Here is a 21,766-nt window from a genome sequence, read left to right as displayed (position 1 = left end):
GTCTCAACATAGCAAGTCTCAAGCCCTGGTAAAGGATGAGGGTTGTGATAGGCGTGGCGAGCCAACGTTAAATCTAGCCATTCTAATGGAGATGAAACCCGAAAGAAAACCGTTGGGACGTAACCCTCTTAGCGACGCGCCATATCGGAACCCGGGTATGGTGTTAAATGGGCAAGGGCCGGGTCGGCACCCCCTTGGTGGCGCGCCGTGTCGCGATCTGGGCATGGTGTCAAGTGAGCAAGGATCGGGTCGTCGCTTCCTTAGTGGCGCGCTACATCGGCGCCCGGGTGTAGTGAAAAATGAGCAAAGGTCTTTACATCTAAGTCGACGGGTGCGAAGGGTAAGGAAGCTAGTCGAACCAACTAGGATCCGTTTAGGTAGTTGAAATGTAGGGTCGCTTACAGGTAAATTAAGAGAATTAGTTGATACCGTGACTAGGAGGCGTGTAAATATATTATGCGTTCAAGAGACTAAATGGAAGGGTCAAAAGGCGAAGGAGGTGGACAATATAGGTTTCAAGTTTTGGTACATAGGGACAGTCGCGAATAGAAATGGAGTAGGAGTTTTGATTGATAAGAGCCTCAAGAATGGTGTGGTGGGAGTAAGAAAGCAAGGAGATAGGATTATCTTAGTCAAGCTTGTCGTTGGTGATATGGTCTTGAATGTAATTAGTGCGTATGCCCCCCAAGTAGGCCTCGACGAGAGTGCTAAGAGACAGTTCTAGGAAGACTTAGATGGCCTGATTAGAGCTGTACCTAGTAGTGAGAAGCTTTTTATAGGAGATCTTAATGGGCATGTAGGTACTACAAGCGTAGGTTTCGAGGCAGTTTATGGAGGTTTTGGGTATGGTAGTAGGAAACAGGAGGGAGAGGAAGTTCTGGACTTCGCGGTAGCTTTTGACCTGATGATAGCCAACACTTTCTTTAGAAAGAGAGAATCTCATCTAATGACCTTCAGTAGCGGACAACACTCTAGCCAGATTGACTTTGTCCTCGCAAGAAGAAAGAACAAACGAGCATACTTGGGTTGTAAGGTGATACCAGGGGAGTATGTTGTTTCTCAACATAAGCTTTTGGTGGCAGACTTTCGTTTTCAGGTGCGTGCCCATAGGGATAAACAAGCTAAGATTGAAAGAACAAAGTGGTGGAAACTAAAAGGGAAGACGTCAGAGGTATTCAGGGAAAGGGTTATCAAAGAGGACTCTTGGAAGGAAGAAGAGGACATAAACATGTGGGAGAAGATGTCATCCAACATTCGGAAGGTGGCATCAGAGGTGTGTGGAGTAACCAAAGGAAGTGGAGGCGAGGCTAAAGATACTTGGTGGTAGAACGAGAAAGTCCAAAGGGCTAGTAAGGAGAAGAAAGAATGCTATAGACGCTTGTACCATGACAAGAGTGTGGACAGCATAGAGAAGTACAAGGTGGCAAAGAAGACTGCAAAGCGAGCTGTAAATGTGGCAAATGGTAGAGCGTACGAGGATCTTTACCAACATTTGAGTACGAAGGAAGGAGAGAAGGACATTTATAGGATGACTAGGGTTCATGAGAGAGACGAGAGACTTCAACCAAGTTAAGTGCATTAAGAATGAAACGGAGCATCTCTTGGTGAAGGAGGATAAGATCCGACATCGATAGCAAGAGTATTTTGACAAATTGTTCAATGGTGAGAATACGGACACAACCTTTCAGTTGAATGACTCTTTTGATGACACCAATGGGCGCTTTGTGCGGAGAATCCAAGAATATGAGGTCAGAGAGGCGTTGAAAATGATGAAAGGAGGTAAGGCGATGGGACCGGATGGTATCTCAATCGAGGTGTGGATATGCCTCGGGGACATATCTATAGTATGGCTAACCAAGCTGGTCAACCATATTTTTCGATCGAACAAGATGCCTGACGAGTAAAAGAGAAGTATATTGGTACCGACAACAACAACAAAGCCTTTAAGTCCCAAACTTAAAGCTATGAGAGAGAGTTATCGAACATCGCTTGAGAGCAATAACGTGGGTCTCTATGAACCAATTTGGTTTCATACCCGGAAGGTCAACCATGAAAGCCATTTTCTTAATAAGACAAGTTATGGAGCGGTATAGAGAGAAGAAGAAGGACCTACACATGATTTTTATTGACTTAGAGAAGGCTTATGATAAAATACCAATGAATGTTATGTGGTGGGCTTTGGACAAACATAAAGTCCCAACGAAGTACGTCGGGCTCATTAAGGACATGTACAACAATTTTGTGACTAGTGTTCGAACAAGTGATGGAGACATGGATGACTTCCCGATTAGGATAGGACTACATCAACGGTCAGCTTTGAGCCCTTATCTGTTTGCCTTAGTGATGGATGAGGTCACAAGGGACATACAAGGAGACATCCCTTCGTGTATGCTTTTCGCGGACGTTGTAGTGCTAGTTGATGAAAGCCGGACAAGATTGAATCAGAAACTGGAGTTATGGCGGGAGACTTTGGAGTCCAAAGGTTTTAGACTCAGTAGAACTAAAACTAAGTATATGAGATGTGATTTCGGCACTACTACTCAGGAGGAGGAAGCTAGTTTGGATGGTCAAGTAATGTCTAGGAAGGATACCTTTCGATATTTATGATCAATGATACAGAGAGATAGGGATATTGATGAAGATGTTAGCCATAGAATCAAAGCAGTGTGGATGAAGTAGCGCCAAGCATCTGGTGTCCTATGTGACAAAAGGGTACCACAGAAGCTAAAAGGCAAGTTTTATAGGACGGCGATTAGACCTGCTATGTTGTATGGTGCAGAATGTTAGCCTACGAAAAGACGACATGTTCAACAGATAAGTGTCGCGGAAATGCGTATGTTGCGTTGGATTTGCGGTCATACAAGAAGGGATCGAGTTCGGAACGATGATATACGTGATAGATTATGGGTAGCACCAATTGAAGAAAAGCTTGCCCAACACCGGTTGAGATGGTTTGGACATGTCCAACGGAGACCTCCAGAGGCACCGGTGTGTAGTGGAATCCTAAGCCAGGATAGTAACGTGAAGAGAGGCAGAGGAAGATCGAAGTTGACTTGGGTAGAGGTAATAAAAGGAGACCTGAAAGGATGGAATATAACCAAAGACTTAGCCTTAGATAGGAGTGCTTGGAAAACAACTATTCACGTGCCTGAACCTTGATTGCTTCTGCTGGGTTTCAACTCTAGCCTACCCCAACTTGTTTGGGACTTAGCTTTGATGTTGTTGTTGGGAATACATACATTAAGGAGTCACTTCCCCCTTCCCATTAGAGCCCTTCCCTATTCCTAGTGTCGCTATGTATTTTCCCCATGGAGTTACCTTTCAATGCAGTCACTACTCACAGCAATATAATCAGCAATAGTATCACCAAACTCTTTAAAGCTACAAGATTAGCGAAAACAGACACATTAACAAAAAGAAGAGGGAAATTTGTCTAGGTGGCACTATATTTCCGAGATTTTGTATGTACGACACAGAATTTTTTTTCAAATGTGACTGTAGACTCTGTCGTTTATCCCATTTTAATACCATTTAATCGGCCATTTATCCCGTTTAAATGGCCGCTCCCCCCCCCCCCCCCCCCGGTACAATTCAATATAAGTGTTATTCATAGCAATAAATTTGTATGAATGAAAATCTTTAAAACCTTACAAGACTACAAAAAACGAACACATTAACAATGAGATCAGTGGAAATATTACAGTGCATTGCTGTAAATTTTGGATCATGCATACTTTGATACAAATTTATGAAGTATTAACCAAATAATCAATGTTCCATTCAGTAAACTGAAAGCAATACAAGCAAAAAAAAGGACAGTTTCGTACAACCTTAAGAATTTTAAGATATTTTATTGGTCTGAGGTTTAAAAGGCCAGCCAATGTAGTTACTCAAAGTGCCTAATCTAATTAGATATAGCATAACAAAGTTCAAAGAGAATAGATATGCATCCTCCAATTCAAGGCCCGTAGTTCAGCAGTACAGACTCAAAAGTCAAAACTAAAATAAGTAAGCAGACTGTGATACCCTGACCAAGTAACTGAAATCTGATAATGGGACTATTCCAAAACTTGTCTATAACAGAACTGCCATGCGGCTTGTGGCATTCTGCATAGTCAGTGGCCTCAAAACATGATAGTAAACTTTCTTCTTTCCTCGTCTTACTTTCCTTTTTGTATGTGCTCTCCTCCCTCTTTTGGGTTATTTAAATTTATCTTATTGCTGTGAGGACCTCCCTCACAGTTCTTCCGTAAAAAGAAATGATCATACCTAGTCCAGTTGCACTTATGGTCCCAGAAGTCTGCACAGTGATACTTCTCGCTCTGTTAAAATTAATGACAGTTCCTTGCACAAGGCCAGAAACATCAATATCTTCAACGCGGCATATCTGCATTACAAAAGCCACCATGGGTTACAAGTAAAACTAAAAGGTAATCAAGGTAATAATATACAGAGCAAAATGTACCAGCAAATTGAACTTATTGCATGGTGCCATCTAAGTCCCTAAACCCCCTGTTTGGCAGAGCTTCAGCTCCAACAATTATTGAAGCTGAACTAGCTCCAAGAATCCATGGAGCTTTAGCCGGGGAGCATCGAGGGTGTTTGGGCAAACCATGTTTGTTTTCATTTTACATGAAAAAACAGAGATTTGAATCACTCTATTTTTTAGCAAACAAACTCATGATGTTATGTGGAGCTGAGAGCGCTGTCAAATTAGGCTTTAAAATGTATATTTGAGTCCCTAAACTTGTTAATGAAGCACTCAAGGTCAAAATCTTCCTAATCAACATGAACTTGCCTGTCAAGTTTAGAGACCTAGACGACATCATGGGACAAGTTTAAGCACTGCAAATGCATTTTATTTTAAAAGAAATAGATAGAATATCACAACATGAGGAAATTTACTAACTTAGGAGAATTAATAGTACACCTGTAAAGTAAAAGACAATGAAGAGTTCAAGTTGCAATCCTCAGGTGGATGAAAGATTTCCATAGGGCAACTCTCATCTTCGCAGTTCAGTTTTGGGGCCCTGGTGTTGCCACAAAATCTCATTAATCATTCACCAATGAGAAAAACAATAAAAAAGAGAGTATTTAACACAAAATCTGAAGGTGATAAGTTACATCTCGTCACGACTTCCATTTATAAGTGGGCCCCTTAGAACAGCTCCAGGTCCAACCTGAAAGAAAAGAATTACTTATCAATTATTATAATGTTCTTCGAATGGCTAAAAATATCAGTCTAACTGCAACAATGAAATATTGAACTGGACCAGTCAAAGACCTATCACAACATATTTCCCATATTATGGCTATACTAGCACGCAGCCTCCAAGGAAAGCAAGAAATAGAATTTTGATTGCTTCAGTTATGGAAAGCAACATGATCATCTCAAGAGGCTTTTAAACTTTGAACCATCTAAATTCAGCATCTTAACTTAGAGAAGTAAATAGCAGAGCAAAGAATAAAAACAAAACAGCCAAATCCTGTAAAAAAATGCCAACGAGTGATCAAGTTCCAAATAACAGGCCTAATTTTATTTGGGAATTTAAGATATAAATGTAGTTAATAAGCCCTGCTTCCTAAGCACTTCCTAGATAACTATGCTAGTTAATTATAGTCATTAAAGACCTTGGGCAGCCCAAGAGGTGTGTACGGCTGCCAAGGCACCTATCTGATTAGCTATGCTCTAGTGAGCTGTTTGTAATCAATGCAATGTCTATCTCTATATATAATCAAGGAGACGGCCTGGGGTTTGTGGCTGTTCAGGCTAATCAAGTCTGTGTTACCTCCAACATTTGGTATCAAAGCTAGGTTAGACACCAGAGAGCCACGAGGCCAACTCCTCACCTTCTCCACCCCATGTCGACCTCTGTTGAGCGCGCTGCCAGGCTCAAGGCCAAGGGAACCGGCGATGGAGAGCTGGGCGACTCCTCCGGCCGTGCCGCGCGCTTGAAGGCTGCAGAGGAAGCAGCAGCGCTGGCAGTCCAGGCAGCAAAGCAGGCGGCGGCTGCTGCAGAGGCGGCAGCAAGGACGGCGCAGGAGCTGCGGGCCGAAATTGCTGCTGAGAAGGGAGAAGAAGAGGATGCAGAGGAGGAGGAAGAGGAGGCGGAGAGCAGGAATCGGGGGCTGCGGACTCCGTCGCGAGACAGGAGGCGCTCGCAGTCACCACTGCGGGACCGGAGGCGCGGCCGCGGCGGCGGTCGCTACGAATCACCGCACGGCAGAGTGGTGTACCGCGACTCCAGTAGCAGCACATCGTGGCCGATGCTGGACAAGTCGAACTACTACGAGTGGAGTCAGACCATGAAGCTGAGGATGCAGGCGCGCGATCTCTGGGACGCCATCGAGGGCGGCCCTGTCCAGTTTCGCGATGACAGGCGTGCACTGGAGGTGATTGTCGGGGCCGTGCCCAAGGAGATGGGCATCCCACTCCTCGACAAGGCTACGGCGAAGGAGGCGTGGGACGCCATCGCTGCGACTCGCATCGGCGTGGACCGGGTCCGTCGAGCAACGCTGCAGCGCCTACGCCGCGATTGGGAGAACATCGGCGTCAACCCCGGCGAGCAAGTGGAGGATTTCGCCCTGCGTCTGTCAACTCTGCACCAGCAGCTTGTCATTCATGGTGACAAGGACATCACTGAGGAGCGTGTGGTGGAGAAGTTTCTGCGCACGGTGCCAGCCAAGTACGCGCAGATTGTTGTCGCCATTGAGCAGTTCCTCGACTTTGAGGCGCTCACTCTTGAGGAGGTGACTGGAAGGCTCAAGGCGGTGGATAATCGCGAGGAACAAGTGCTGACCGAGCCGGTGGCCATCAACGGCAAGCTGCTGTACACCGAGGAGCAGTGGAGAGCGCGCTGGAGGAAGGAGAAGAAGGGAGATGATGCCGGTGGTTCTGGATTCAGGAACCAGCGCGGTGGCGGTGGACGTAGCCGCGGTGGTGGACGAGGACGAGACAGAGGCGGTGGACGTGGTGGCGGACGAGGAGATGGCAATGTTGCTGGCCGCGTCGGCCCCAACACCTGCCTCAACTGCAACCAGGAGGGCCACTGGGCACGTGAGTGTCCCCAGCCGCGCCGTGAAGATGCAGAGCGCGGCGGTGGAGGTGGAAACCGTGCTGGCCGCGGCGGTGGCAATCGTGGTGGAGGTCGTGGCGGCGGAAATCAGGCTGGGCAGCGTGGCGGGAACCAAGGAAGGCATGAGGCGCGCGTCCAGTACGCCGAGTGCGATGAAGATGGCGCTCTGTTTCTGGCACATGGCTTCATTAGCCTGGAACAGAGCACGCTGGCGCACAGCTACACGGCGCAGCACGTCGAGTTCTCCGAGCCACGTGCTCGCGCCTATCTCGGCGTGGACGAAGAAGAGGTGGACAGCGGCTGGTACCTGGACTCCGGCGCGACGCATCACATGACCGGGCGCCAAGAGTTCTTTGCTGATCTGAACACTGGCGTTCGAGGAACGGTCCGGTTCGGGGACGCGTCGAAGGTAGAGATCAAGGGCGTCGGGTCTATTGTTTTCCAAGCCAAGACCGGTGAGCAGAGGGTTCTTCATGGCGTCTATTTCATTCCGGCGCTGAATAACTCTATCCTAAGTCTGGGACAGCTTGATGAAGGAGGGTCCAAGGTTGTGATTGACGATGGCGTGCTTCGCATTTGGGACAAGAGCCGCCGTCTGCTCGCCAAGGTACACAGAGGGAAGAATAGGTTGTATATTCTGCATCTTGAGGCTGCACAACCTCTCTGTCTCGCGGCACGCAAGGATGAAGAGGCGTGGCAGTGGCACGAGCGTTTCGGCCATCTGCACTTCGATGCACTCCGGCGACTCAGCAAGGAGGAGATGGCGCGCGGGATGCCGGTGGTTGACCATGTTGAGCAGGTGTGTGACACCTGCGTTACCACCAAGCAGAGGCGGCGTTCTTTTCCGGCTGCAGCAGCATACCGTGCCCAGAATCAGCTTGAGCTGGTGCACGGTGACCTATGCGGTCCGGTCACGCCAGCGACACCGGCGGGCAACCGTTATATCTTGCTGCTCGTCGATGACGCCACCCGCTTTATGTGGGTTGTGTTGCTGCCATCCAAGGACGCAGCAGCAGAAGCAATTAAGAAGGTCAAGGTGGCAGCAGAGGTGGAAAGCGGGCGCAAGTTGAAGGTCCTGCGCACCGACAATGGCGGCGAATTCACTGTCGCGGAGTTTACTGCATACTGCGCTGATGAAGGTATTAAACGGCATTTCAGTGCCCCTTATTCACCGCAACAGAACGGTGTTGTTGAGCGCAGGAACCAAACAGTGGTGGCCATGGCACGAGCTTTGCTCAAGCAACGCCAGATGCCCTCTCGGTTTTGGGGGGAGGCTGTGATGACGGCTGTGCACATTCTGAATCGATCCCCGACGAAGGCGCTGAAGAATACCACTCCTTATGAGGCATGGCACGGCCGGGCACCAACAGTCGGCCACCTCAAGGTCTTTGGCTGTGTGGCTTATACCCGGCGGCTTACTCAGCTTCGCAAGCTCGATGACCGCGGCGAGGCTGGCGTGTTTATCGGCTATGCGGAAGGGGCCAAGGCATACCGTATCTATGATCCAGTGTCCCAGCGCGTGCGTGTCAGCCGCGATGTGGTGTTCGACGAAGGCCGCGGCTGGGACTGGGCATCACCGGCAGCAGGCACACCAGAAGCAGCGAGCAGTGAGTTTACTGTTGAATTCCCATGGGCGGAGGAACTCCCTGAAGCAGGAAGTTCAGCGTCGCCTTCACTATCTCCTCCGCCACATCCTGCATCGCCTGGTTTCTCTCCGGTGAATGCAGGAGAGCCTGCAGCGGAAGCAGAGGAGCCCGCAGCGGAGGCAGAGGCGCCTGCGTCGCCCAGAACACCTACACCAGCTCCAGCAAGTCCTCAGGTTGAGCATGTGACCCCCCTGGAGGATGATGATGAAAGGGTGGATGCCTGCCACGACGATGAAGAACTCCGCTATCGGAAGATTCATGACATTATTGGTGATCAGCCAACCCCTCCGCCGGCGCAGCGGCTGTTTGCAGAACTGAATCTCACCCATTCTGGTGAGCCTACAAGCTATGAAGAAGCCAAAGATGATCCAGATTGGCAAGCAGCGATGAAAGAGGAGCTGAGCTCAGTAGAGCGGAATGGGACTTGGGAACTTGTTTCTCCCCGTCCTGGTCACCGTCCAATTTCACTGAAATGGGTGTTTAAGCTGAAGAAGGATGAACATGGAGCTGTAATTAGGCACAAGGCAAGACTTGTGGCCCGTGGTTTTGTGCAGCAGGAAGGAGTTGATTATGAAGATGCTTTTGCACCGGTTGCAAGGCTGGAATTAGTGCGTGTTTTGCTTGCCCTAGCAACACAAGAGGGATGGGCAGTACATCACATGGATGTGAAGTCTGCATTTTTGAATGGAGAACTCCAGGAGGAGGTTTATGTTACACAGCCTCCAGGTTTTGTAGTACCAGGAGAGGAGAAGAAAGTGTACAGGCTGCACAAGGCTCTGTATGGCCTAAGACAGGCTCCTCGGGCATGGAATGCCAAGCTTGACTTACTCTCAAGCAGATGGGTTTTGAGCAGAATGTGTATGAAGCTGCTATGTACAGGACGGGATCAGGTGACTCCCTACTGGTAATTGGAGTCTATGTTGATGATTTGATCATCACCATACCTAGTGCACACAAGACCAGATTTGGCTTTTGCTGTAGGGTATGTTAGCAGATTTCTGGAGAAGCCAACAACTGAACATCTTCAGGCTGTGAAGAGGATCTTGAGATACCTGGCTGGTACTCTAGATCATGGGCTCTGCTACACCAGAACAACAGGCAAAGCAAGGTTTGTGGGTTACAGTGATTCAGATTTGGCTGGAGATGTTGATTCAAGCAAAAGCACAACTGGATGTTTGTTCTTCCTTGGAACCAGCCTGGTCAGCTGGCAGTCTGTCAAACAGAGAGTTGTTGCTCTGTCTAGCTGTGAGGCTGAATATGTGGCGATGACAACAGCTGCAACCCAAGCTTTGTGGTTGTCAAGACTGTTTGCAGATTTGTTGGGAAGAAAAGTTGAGGTGGTGGAACTCAGAGTAGACAATAAGTCTGCTCTGGCTTTGGCAAAGAATCCTGTTTTCCATGACAGGAGCAAGCATATTAGAATCAAGCATCATTTCATCAGAGATTGTGTGGAAGAAGGTAGCATCAAGACAGAGTTCATTCCCACTGCAGATCAGCTCGCTGATATACTGACTAAAGCCTTGGGCAAAACCAAGCTGGAAGAGATGAGGAGCAGGATTGGGATCAAGGAGATCAAGATTAGTTGAAGCAGGTCTTAGGGGGAGAAATGTAGTTAATAAGCCCTGCTTCCTAAGCACTTCCTAGATAACTATGCTAGTTAATTATAGTCATTAAAGACCTTGGGCAGCCCAAGAGGTGTGTACGGCTGCCAAGGCACCTATCTGATTAGCTATGCTCTAGTGAGCTGTTTGTAATCAATGCAATGTCTATCTCTATATATAATCAAGGAGACGGCCTGGGGTTTGTGGCTGTTCAGGCTAATCAAGTCTGTGTTACCTCCAACAATAAAAGATTGTCCAACCTGTCCGCAACCAATAGGAATGTGCTAAGAAAGGCACAACAGGCATGCAATACGATACAGATAGAATAATTTCACATGGATTGTGGACAAACAAAACAGAAAAGCATTTTGATGTACCAATATGTTGTAAAACAGTGATAAAATAAGGCGCTGTGCCTCTATTGTATCTCCTTGACCAGATAAATTTAGAACTCCTTGACCATGAATCCCTAGATTAGCATTTGAATGTATCACAGACGCTTCCTGAAAAAGCATGTGAAAAAAAATATCATGTAGAGTAAAGGCGGACAGAAAAAGGATGTAGCATGCGTTACAGTTGTCTACATACCTTCAGAACTATCAAATTGCTACCTTCTAATAATGAAGTTCCCACACCTAATTCTCGGCCACCATCAATAGTCATTCTTGAGTTCCACATAAGGAGCATCTTTACCGACATTCGTAAAGCACCAAAGACCTGAATTTGATTGAAAAAAAGGAGTGGTATCCATACAACATACAAAATGTTATATAGCCAAAAGTGCAGAAAATGACAGGAAATCAAAAGCAAAAAAGAACCTTGATTGTGGAATCACTCATAAGAAGTTCCTCAGCCAACAGCTCAAATTCTGAATATGGATAATGTGTCAGGCCAAAAGTTAGAGTAGCACCAGCTAAAAGAATCTGTCCTTGAGCCTGAAAATAGGAAGCATTTAAGAAAATGATAGTAGAAGGGAGGAAACTTTTAGTGAAATAAACTAAAAATCTACAGATTCAGAATTAATTTCAGACTACTTATACCACACTAACAACTGGTAGTACTCTATCGATCTCAAAAAAAAGCAAGCACACCAGCTGGCAATGACAATGTGCATTATCTACCTGTTATATATGCAGCACTAACTCATGCAGATGTACTCCCTAGCCCCTCCAGCCACAAAAAGTGACCCTTTGGAGAGCATGCAGTCAAAAGTTTGACCTACAATATCTTAACACCCCGTTTGGATGTTGGCATTCAGCAAGGAATTGAGGAATTGGAATCGTATATCTTCAATACCACGGGTTTGGATGTTTTGGAATTGGATCTTGGAATTTGACTCCCAATTCTAAACGGTATTCTCGGCACACAAAACAAGCAGCCACTAATACGGACCTGTGAGGCTTGGTTTTGGCTAGAATTGTTGAGCGGCGGCTTCTTGCGCGCGAGGCGGCAGGCGCAGGACCGGCAGCTTCTCCCGCTCTCGCTGCGGCACCGGCTCCTTCTCCCGCTCCGGCAGCTCGTGCCCCGTCTCCGCGCACCGCCACCGGTGTCCTCCCAGGTTGGTTACCCTAGAAGGAAGGCGAGCGCCTCCCCTCCGCCCTCGCTGCCATGGAGGTCACCAGTGCGGAGCAGGGCGGGGTCGCCGTCGTGCGCCGCGGGTGGAGGACCGACGCGTGGAGGGGTCAGGGTCACCTGCACATGCAGCGGGTGGCCGGTGCGCAGAACAGGGGCGGGGGTCGCCAGAGCATAATAGTGCGGGGTTGCTGGTGCGTGGAGCGGGCGGGGTCTCCGGGGTGTGGAGGGCCTCGCCGGCCAAGGGGAAGAAGAGGGACGGATGTGGGTTCTGATTTCCAAGGAACAATTTACAGACACCCAAACGCGTGGAAACGGAACCACAGTCGAATACCATTCCAGCGTCTCATTGATTTGGAAACTCAATTCCGTTGACCCAATTCCATTGCCAACATCCAAACGGAGCCTAATATGTATTTAGATCTGTCAAATGAAAATGGTATATAACTATATCTTATAGATTTTGTAAGTCTCACAAAAGACTGTTATGACCGGTATACAGTATAAGAGGCGCAACCGGCCCAATAGTGGCTGAATAGGCCCGTTTAGTTATTGTTTACAGGGAATTAATATTTATCTATTAGCTTGAGGGTTATTCCGTAAAAGGATATTTTAGAGTATAAATTATTGTAATTGGGATTATTGAGAATTAAGCAGAAACAATCTTAATTGTTTCCGGCTTCCCCCGGGGAGCCGGGATTTGCCCAAGCCGCCCTCCCTGTCATCTTCCACGCCTGCTACCTCGCGACGGCGCCCAGCCGCCGGCAGCGAGGCTCCAGGCCTGCTCCTCCTCCCTCACACCCATACAAGCTACGCAACGTTGCCGGTAGGATCAGGAATCCTATCAACCTGGTATCAGCTATGTCAGGTTCTCCTCCACTCCCTCCGCTGCCGCAGTCCAGTTTTCCCCCCACCCCTCCGCTGCCGCAGTCCTCTGCCCCCGCCGTGTCGGCGGTATCCTCTGCGGCCGCCTCCCCTGCGTCCTCGGGTGCCCGGCCCCTCACGCTGGACTCCCTCGCCGAGGTTGTCACCGAGATGTCGGCGAATATGGCCGTGATGAACCAGAGTATCGCGGCGATGCAAGCCGCGTGGACGGGGCTCACGCAGCAACACCCTCCGCCCGCGTCATTGCCTCCACCGCCCCCGCCGCAACCCACCCTCCCCGCGCCGGCTGCCGCGCCCGCAGATCACTCCGCGGCGGTGCCGCACGTGAGTCTGCCGGGGCTTCCGAGCACTGGACTCCCCCTCCACATGCTCCCGTGGCCGCCTTCGCCGTCACCAATCCCGTCATGGGCGATGGCGGGCTCCGCAGCCGCTCCGATCTACACCATGGCTACTTCCACGTCAACGGCGCCACCACCGCATGCCCTTGCAGGTGGGGATGTGTCCCTGCCTCTCGCCCCCGGCGTCTTCTACGGTGACGCTGCGGGCAACCTCTTCTACAGAGGCGCCCCATCCTTGGCTGCGCTGACCTCTGGGAACGAGGCAGCGATGGCTATCGCCATGGAGGGTGGCGCTCCCGCCGCCACAGCTGTCCACGGAGCTCATGCGCCCCTGCGTTTCTACAAGCTGGAGTTTCCGACGTTTGATGGCAGCGTCGACCCACTCAATTGGTTGAACCACTGTGATCAATTCTTCCGCGGACAGCGAACCCTCGACTCGGACCGGACCTGGCTCGCTTCGTACCACCTCCGCGGAGACGCCCAGACGTGGTACTACGCGTTGGAGCAGGATGAAGGCATGCCAGCTTGGGATCGTTTTCGCGCCTTGTGCCAACTCCGCTTCGGGCCCCCAACGCAGGGCACACGACTCGCTCAACTCGCGCGACTGCCCTTCACTTCCTCGGTACAGGAGTACTCCAACCGCTACAACGCGGTTCTCTGCCATGCGCGTGATCTGAACCCATGGCAGAAGGCCGAGCTCTACGTCGGCGGTCTTCCGGAGCACATCCAGGTGGACGTCGAGCTGCAGCACCCGCCTGACCTGCAGACCGCGATGTACCTCGCGCGGGCCTTCGAGCGCCGCGCGGTGGCCTTCATGCCGGCGCAGCTGCCACAGCAGCGGGGTGGGCGACCACCTCCACGACCGTCCATTACTGCCCCAGCAACGGGAGGGGCTCCTGCCAACCAGTCGCCGGCCCTGCCCCCTGCGGCCACCGGTCAGCCGCGATTTCGACGTCTGACTCCGACGGAACAATTGGAGCGACGACGCCAGGGCCTCTGCTTCAATTGTGATGAGCAGTATGCGCGGGGACACGTGTGCAAGCGCCTTTTCTACCTCGAGACCGTCGACGAATCCGCGACCGCCGAAGACGAAGGGGCTGTGCCACCAGAAGATTCAGCTACGTCGACAGAGGAGCCTACAGCTAATGCCCTTGTTGTCTCGATGTATGCTCTCGCAGGCATTCGAACGGAAAACACAATGCTCCTGCCTGTGTCGCTGAAGGGCGAACGACTCCTCGCCTTGCTGGACACCGGGTCCACGCATACGTTCCTCCAGGGCCATGTGATGCGCCGTTTGGGGCTCTCTTCCTCGGGCGCCGCGCACCTCCATGTCACTGTCGCCAGCGGGGAGCGCCTGCCGTGCGAGGGGATCGGCCGCGACATGCCCCTCTCCATCGGTGGCGCGTCGTACCCGGTCACCTGCGTCGGCCTCGCGTTGGGCTGCTTCGACTTCATCCTTGGCGTCGACTTCTTGCGCACCTTGGGGCCGCTCACCTGGGACTTCGACGCCCACACGGTGTCCTTCCAGCGGGACAACCGACGCATTACATGGCAGTGCGAAGGCTCTCCACCGGCGCCTCAACACCTGCTGGCCGCGGACGCAGTCGACCAGCCCCGGCCCTTGCTGGACAGATTACTACAGTAGCACGGCGCCATCTTTGAGGAGCCGCGTGGCTTGCCGCCCGTGCGGCCATACGACCATCGGATCCATCTCCTTCCTGGCACGGCACCGGTGGCGGTCAGGCCGTATAGATATCCACAGCTGCAGAAGGATGAGCTCGAGCGTCAATGCGCCATCATGCTGGAACAGGGCATCATCCGGCCATCTACGTCCCCATTCTCGGCCCCCGTCCTTCTGGTCAGGAAGGCGGATGGCTCCTGGCGCTTCTGCATCGACTACAGGGCTCTCAACGATAAAACATCAAAGGATAAGTTCCCAATTCCGGTGGTCGACGAGCTTCTCGATGAACTCCACGGCGCCAAGTACTTCACCAAGCTTGACCTCCGTTCGGGCTATCATCAGGTGCGCATGCACCATGAGGACATCGCCAAGACAGCGTTCCGCACTCACCAGGGGCACTTCGAGTTCCTAGTCATGCCGTTTGGCCTCTGCAATGCGTCGGCAACCTTCCAGGCGCTGATGAACGATGTCCTTCGGCCATTCCTCCGTAGGTTTGTGCTGGTTTTCTTTGATGACATCCTCATCTACAGCGCATCATGGGCAGCACACCTCCAGCACGTCGGCCTCGTCCTCAGCGCCCTTCGCGCGCATGGTTTGTTTCTCAAGCGGTCCAAGTGCTCCTTCGGCGCCTCCTCCGTGGCCTACTTGGGCCACGTCATCTCCAAAGACGGTGTCGCCATGGACAGCGACAAGGTGGAGGCGGTCGCAGCTTGGCCGGCCCCCCGCTCACCCCGCGGCGTACGAGGCTTCTTGGGGCTGGCCGGATACTACAGAAAGTTCATTAAGGACTTCGGGTCCATCGCTGCGCCCCTCACACGTCTCCTGCGCAAGAAGGCGTTCGCCTTGGGATGAGGCGGCTGACGAGGCGTTCTCCAGCCTCAAGCGCGCTTTATCATCGGCGCCTGTGTTGCAGATGCCGAACTTTGATCGCCAGTTCGTGGTCGACTGCGACGCCTCTGGCACCAGCTTCGGCGCGGTGCTGCACCAGGGGGCGGGTCCCCTGGCCTTCTTCAGTCGGCCGTTCGCTGCCCGTCACATCAAGCTGGCGGCTTACGAGCGCGAGCTCGTCGGCTTGGTCCAGGCTGTGCGCCATTGGCGGCCGTACCTCTGGGGCCGCCGCTTCCTCGTCCGCACCAACCACTATAGCTTGAAGTTCCTCCTCGATCAACGGCTGTCCACGGTTCCTCAACATCAGTGGCTCAGCAAGTTATTCGGGTTCGACTTCACCGTCGAGTACCGGCCGGGGCGCCTCAACACCGCCGCCGACGCGCTCTCCCGCCGTGACGAGGACGGCCCCACGGCGCTGGCTGTGTCCGGGCCCTCCTTCCGTCTCTACGACGACATCAGGGCGGCATTGGCGCTGGACCAGGAGGCCGGTGAACTCCTCCAGCAGCTGTCCAGTGGGGCGCTAGATGCTCCGTGGCGCGCCGAGGACGGGCTGCTGCTCCACGGCAAGCGTGTCTTCATCCCGGCACATGGCGACCTCCGTCCCCAGGTGGTTGCGCTGGCACACCAGGCCGGCCATGAGGGCATACAGAAGACCCTCGTTCGTCTCCGCCAAGACTTCTACTTTCCAGGTGACCGAGTTCTGGTGCAGGACTACGTCCGCTCTTGCGACACGTGCCAGCGGAACAAGACGCCGACAACGCACCCAGTGGGCTTGCTCCAGCCCTTGGCTGTTCCATCGCAGGTGTGGGCGGACATCTCTATGGACTTCGTCGATGGCCTTCCCAAGGTGCATGGCAAATCGGTCATCCTAACGGTGGTTGATCGGTTCTCCAAGTACGCGCACTTCATCGCCCTCAGCCACCCCTACACGGCTGCGTCGGTGGCGCGTGCCTTCTTCGATGGCATTGTGCGCCTCCACGACTTCCCCACCTCCATCGTCAGCGACCGTGACCCCGTCTTCACCAGCAATTTGTGGCGTGATCTCTTCAAGCTTTCAGGCATGAAGCAGCGTTTGAGTACGGCTTTCCATCCACAGACGGATGGGCAGTCCGAGGTGGTCAACCGGATCATCGTGATGTACCTACGCTGCGTCACCGGGGATCGTCCTCGCTCCTGGGTCGACTGGCTTTCTTGGGCGGAGTACTGCTACAACACGTCCTTCCAGACGGCGCTCCGGGCAACGCCGTTCGAAGTGGTCTACGGCCGCCCCCCACCGCCCCTCCTTCCGCTCCAGCATGGGGCGGCTCAGACACAGGCGGCTGACACGATGCTTCGCGATCGCGACGCGTTCCTGGAGGAGGTCCGGGAGCGTCTCCTTCAGGCACAACAGTACGCCAAGCGGTACTATGACGAGCATCACCGCGACGTGTCCTTCGCGGTGGGCGCCTATGTGCTGCTGCGTCTCCTCCACCGTCCTATGCAGGTCCTCGTCGCGCACTCCAAGGGCAAGCTCCGCCCACGCTACGCTGGGCCGTTCATGGTGCTCGAGCGCGTCGGGCCGGTGGCATACCGTCTACAACTTCCTGCCGGCGCTCGCCTTCATGACGTATTCCATGTCACTCAGCTCAAGGCCTACACGGGAGCTCCCCCGGCTGCTCCAGTTCCTCTTCCGCTGGTGCAGGATGGCCGCCTTCTTCAGGCGCCTGAGCGCATGCTGCGCGCTCAACTCAGTCGCGGCGCGTGGCGCGTTCTTGTCCAGTGGCAGGGGCTTCCAGTGGATGATGCGACATGGGAGCCGCTGAAAGAATTCAAGGAGCAATATCCTGAGGTCCAGCTCGAGGACGAGCTGTTTGCCGAGGAGGGAAGAGATGTTATGACCGGTATACAGTATAAGAGGCGCAACCAGCCCAATAGTGGCTGAATAGGCCCGTTTAGTTATTGTTTACAGGGAATTAATATTTATCTATTAGCTTGAGGGTTATTCCGTAAAAGGATATTTTAGAGTATAAATTATTGTAATTGGGATTATTGAGAATTAAGCAGAAACAATCTTAATTGTTTCCGGCTTCCCCCAGGGAGCCGGGATTTGCCCTAGCCGCCCTCCCTGTCATCTTCCACGCCTGCTACCTCGCGATGGCGCCCAGCCGCCGGCAGCGAGGCTCCAGGCCTGCTCCTCCTCCCTCACACCCATACAAGCTACGCAACGTTGCCGGTAGGATCAGGAATCCTATCAAAGACTCTCACAATATCATTCTTTTCTTTTGTTCTAAACATATATTTTAGTAGAAAACAATGATCAGAGTTATGGGTTTTGGGGGGATAATGTGCATGCCCAGCATGCCATTTTTTGTGATTTGTGACTGGAGGGTCTATGTATGGCTATGGCCTAAAATGTTAACAGAAAGTACAGACAAGCCCCAGAATAACAGCACTCCCCCTATCTATGTAAGAAAGACACAAAGAGAAACAAAGCTAACACCTTCCTGAAAAAAATATTTTGTGACTTTTCTGTGAGTTCATCTCCAGAAAACAAAACAAGTGCAATGCTTGAAACAAAATTGTATGGCTACACTATCAATAAAGAATTCAGCCACAGACCTGAATACGGCTCCAGCGTAAGGGAAGAGAAACTTTGGCACGATTTCTGATAAAAACATTTGTCCAGAGTGGCTCATATGGGGGATCTAGAAAAACTGTATCAGTTTGTGTGCTCAAGTTATTGTTGCTAACAGTAATACTCTTAGGTACTGCTTCATAAAGTGTTCCAGCTGCTCCAGCATTGTCTGAGCATCCTGAACTCTTCCCCCCTGTACACGAACAACAACAAAGCCTATTAGTCCCAAAAAAAAACTTGGTATTGGCTACTGATGAAACCCAACAAGAGCCACCAAAAAGGAGGATAAGAAAAGTAAAAGGGTGTTATTGGTAACCATAATAACAGTAATAGTAGATCACGAAAAAAGGGAAAAATTAAACACTCAAATTATTAGGTCAAGAAGCTTGAACAGACCCTGTACTGTCCATCAACCAGCTACTATAGGTATACCGGACTAAAGATACTTAGAGCACAATCTCATGAATTAATAGACCTTGTATATAGAATAATAGATCGGAAGTAAGAATGTATGAGGTAAGGAGAGCAGTAGCAGATAAATGGGTCAATAACTTCACTACAATGAACTAAACACAGGTAACCGTACCCAGTGCAGAGAGCTCCCGCTCTGTGCGGGGTCTGGGGAAGTGTGTTAGTGGCAAGCCTTACCCTCGCCTGTGCAATGTGAGGAGACCGTGACTCGAACCCGGGACCTTCCGGTCACAGACGGTAAGACTCTACCGCTTGCACCAGGCCCACCCTTCGAACTAAACACAGGTAACCCATTTGAAAAATATGCAGTCACTGACGCAAAAGAAAACCAGGTAAATTACCATGAACAAAAATTTGTGCATCATCATGCCTACTGAAAACATCGATGGAAACACGTCCTCCACCTCCACCAGCTAAACCATTGCCTCCACAAGCACTTATTTTGCCACCTCCTCGCCTGGTTCAAATAAGGTATCAGAAAGGGAGTGACTATGTACAATCTTTAGGAAATGAATTTAACCAAAAATAGATTCCTTGTCAAGATACACAGGTGAACCGCATATCATTTTAATAATAAGAACCAGAAAAGAAGTCTACATCAGAAAGTAGAAACATTCAGGCTATGGAAGGACATGAGTTCAAATGTCAAACTGCAAGGGAAGAAATGTCGAAAAAAGGATTGCAACAACACTAATTCTCCATCCATCATAAACTGACTCAAATTATCATTCTACCCCTTCTATTTCAACCAGAAAAGCAATTTTGTTGCTATACCAGACCTGATACAGAGATACAAATGTATTGGGCCTCTACTTACTATCAACAATGTACTAGAAGATTAGGTTGTCAGCAGACTAGCTCACTGTTCTCTAGTGTGTCAATTGTTTCATTCATGTCAAGCTACCTCTGATTTCCTAAAAAGTACTTAGGGTTAACATCAACTTAGTCATGACCATGTTACATTGCCAAATAATTACTCAAAAAAAGGTGCGACTACCTTCAGCACACCAAACAATTCAACTGATGGGAGTACAGTGGCTATTATTTATATGATGATGACAAACAAATGGTGGTCCTGTCTTGATTCAGCACTACTTGTATAGCACCCATTGCCATGCATTGTTTTTGAGTGCATGCTGAGTTTAAATCTGAGTCAAGTTTATGAATTATCAGCATTATAAAATCAGTCTAACTGTGCCACTAGAAAAAACACAATGTGAGATTGTTTATTTTCACTACGAAAACATGATATTCCATATGCTACTTATGTTTATCAATGAAGTACTGTAAGCAGAACATAAACTTCAAATCTTTACCATCCAAAAACCTCAAGCAAGTTTCCTTTATGTATTTGTACTAAATGACCACACTGCAAACGATATGTTATACAGCTTTACACAAACTGTCTCTGCTTGAAATCCCGATTGAGCCCAGAAAGGACAGAAACCTAGTATAGCTCTCTTCATTTTTCATTGCAATGACATTTCATTCTTCCATCAAATCAACTAGCTCAAATGTCTAGTTAACAGCTCAAAACGGAATAGGAACTAGTAGTAGGAAGTAATAAGAAGTGAGAAATGTGCCATGAAACCAATGCAATATATACCCACATTGTGGAAGCCTTCAGATAGATGCTCCCCCAGAGCCACCCCCACCCTTGGTGCCACCGTCTCCACCATCAGCAAGAACTGTTCCATTCATCACAATCTCGTCAGCGAATAACCACACGACACCGCCACCCCCACCACCATAGTCCTTCTCGACGGTAGTGGATCCCCCTTTGCTCCCATAGTTATTTGGAGTCTTCAGTGCAGACCAAGCGTAGGAATCACCGCCCCATGAGTCCTCCTGCGCCTGCCCCTTCTTAACAAAGCAGCTGGCGCCACGGCCGCCATGTCCACCGCCATCCCCATACGTCCCGGTGGGTACACCACTGGTCTGGTCGGGCGGGTCACCGCCGAGCGCGGTGGTGTCGATAGCTGCGTCGTCGCCGAGCGTGATGTTGGCCGCTGCGAGGGAGACCCACCCGGCCACGACGCGGGCCCTGTTCCCGAGTAGGAGATCACCGGAGAGGTTGGCAGAGACGACGCACCCGGGCCGCTCGCAGGTGACCGCGACGCCGTCGAGGATTACGAGGCTGCCGCTGCCGCTGATGAACACCCCGCCTCCCAGCTTCACCGACTCATGGACCACGCACTGGGTGTCAAGGTCTCCCACGCCGCGGAGGTCCCCGGCGCAGGTCGCCGCCGGGGCCGCCGGCGGTGGCGGCAGCGCGGGGGGCGGGGGCGGCGTGTAGTCGTGGAACGTAAGGATCGAGTATTCGTCCGCGCCGGGGGGCTCCCCCCGATCGAAACCTCCTAGACTAGGGCCTGGGGCCCCCGATGCGACGGCGAGGAGGGCAAGGAGGAGGAGAAGGAAGCCAGTGGCGGGGGAAGGGAATGTGGAAGGCCATGGGGTGGGAAGCATCAGAGCTCCAGCGCCGCGGGTTTGTGATAAGGACAAGGCAGGGATTAGTGCGGCGGCGGCGGCTGATCGCCGGCGACGGCGAGGTGGGAGGTCGGGGCTCGGGTTTGGTGATGGTTCGGCCTCCGCTCCGCTGGGGCTTGTTTGCTTTCCACTCTTCTCTTCCGTTAGCGAATTGGGGATGGCAGCGGGGGCCGTCGGTTTTGCTTTAAGATTCGAGATAGTAGGTGGGCATTTGTTCGTTGGGGGTGGGGCCACCGGGGCAGAGAGACATGCGCACGATGAGGGCGGCGTTTCGATTTATGGAAATGGAAGCTGGAGACTGTGTTTACGGAGGCTTTTTCCTGGTACGGTTATAAAAGTTCGTAATTATACATAAGTCTCTATATATACAATTAAAAAGTTTATAGACTAATTGTTCACTGGCAGACGAAACAATCCGCGCGGTCACCTCGTCGAACTCCACCTGCGATCCCCGCACGGTAATAAAGGAAATCGTCATCCCTGCGTTGCCCGCCCGCTTCCACCGCG

The 21,766-nt window shown here is 51.2% G+C and overlaps 1 pseudogene; it reads right to left on the bottom strand.

Annotated features, from left to right (window-relative positions):
* LOC136512962 (uncharacterized) overlaps window positions 1–21,407 on the bottom strand; it is a 44,929-nt pseudogene extending 23,522 nt beyond the window's left edge.
* Between the last annotated feature and the right edge of the window lie 359 nt (window positions 21,408–21,766).

This window comes from Miscanthus floridulus, chromosome 16 (assembly GCF_019320115.1).
Source record: "Miscanthus floridulus cultivar M001 chromosome 16, ASM1932011v1, whole genome shotgun sequence".
NCBI classification, from domain to species: domain Eukaryota; kingdom Viridiplantae; phylum Streptophyta; class Magnoliopsida; order Poales; family Poaceae; genus Miscanthus; species Miscanthus floridulus.
Note: the sequence above shows the minus strand (reverse complement) of the source record. Positions and strands in the feature narration are given on the sequence as shown.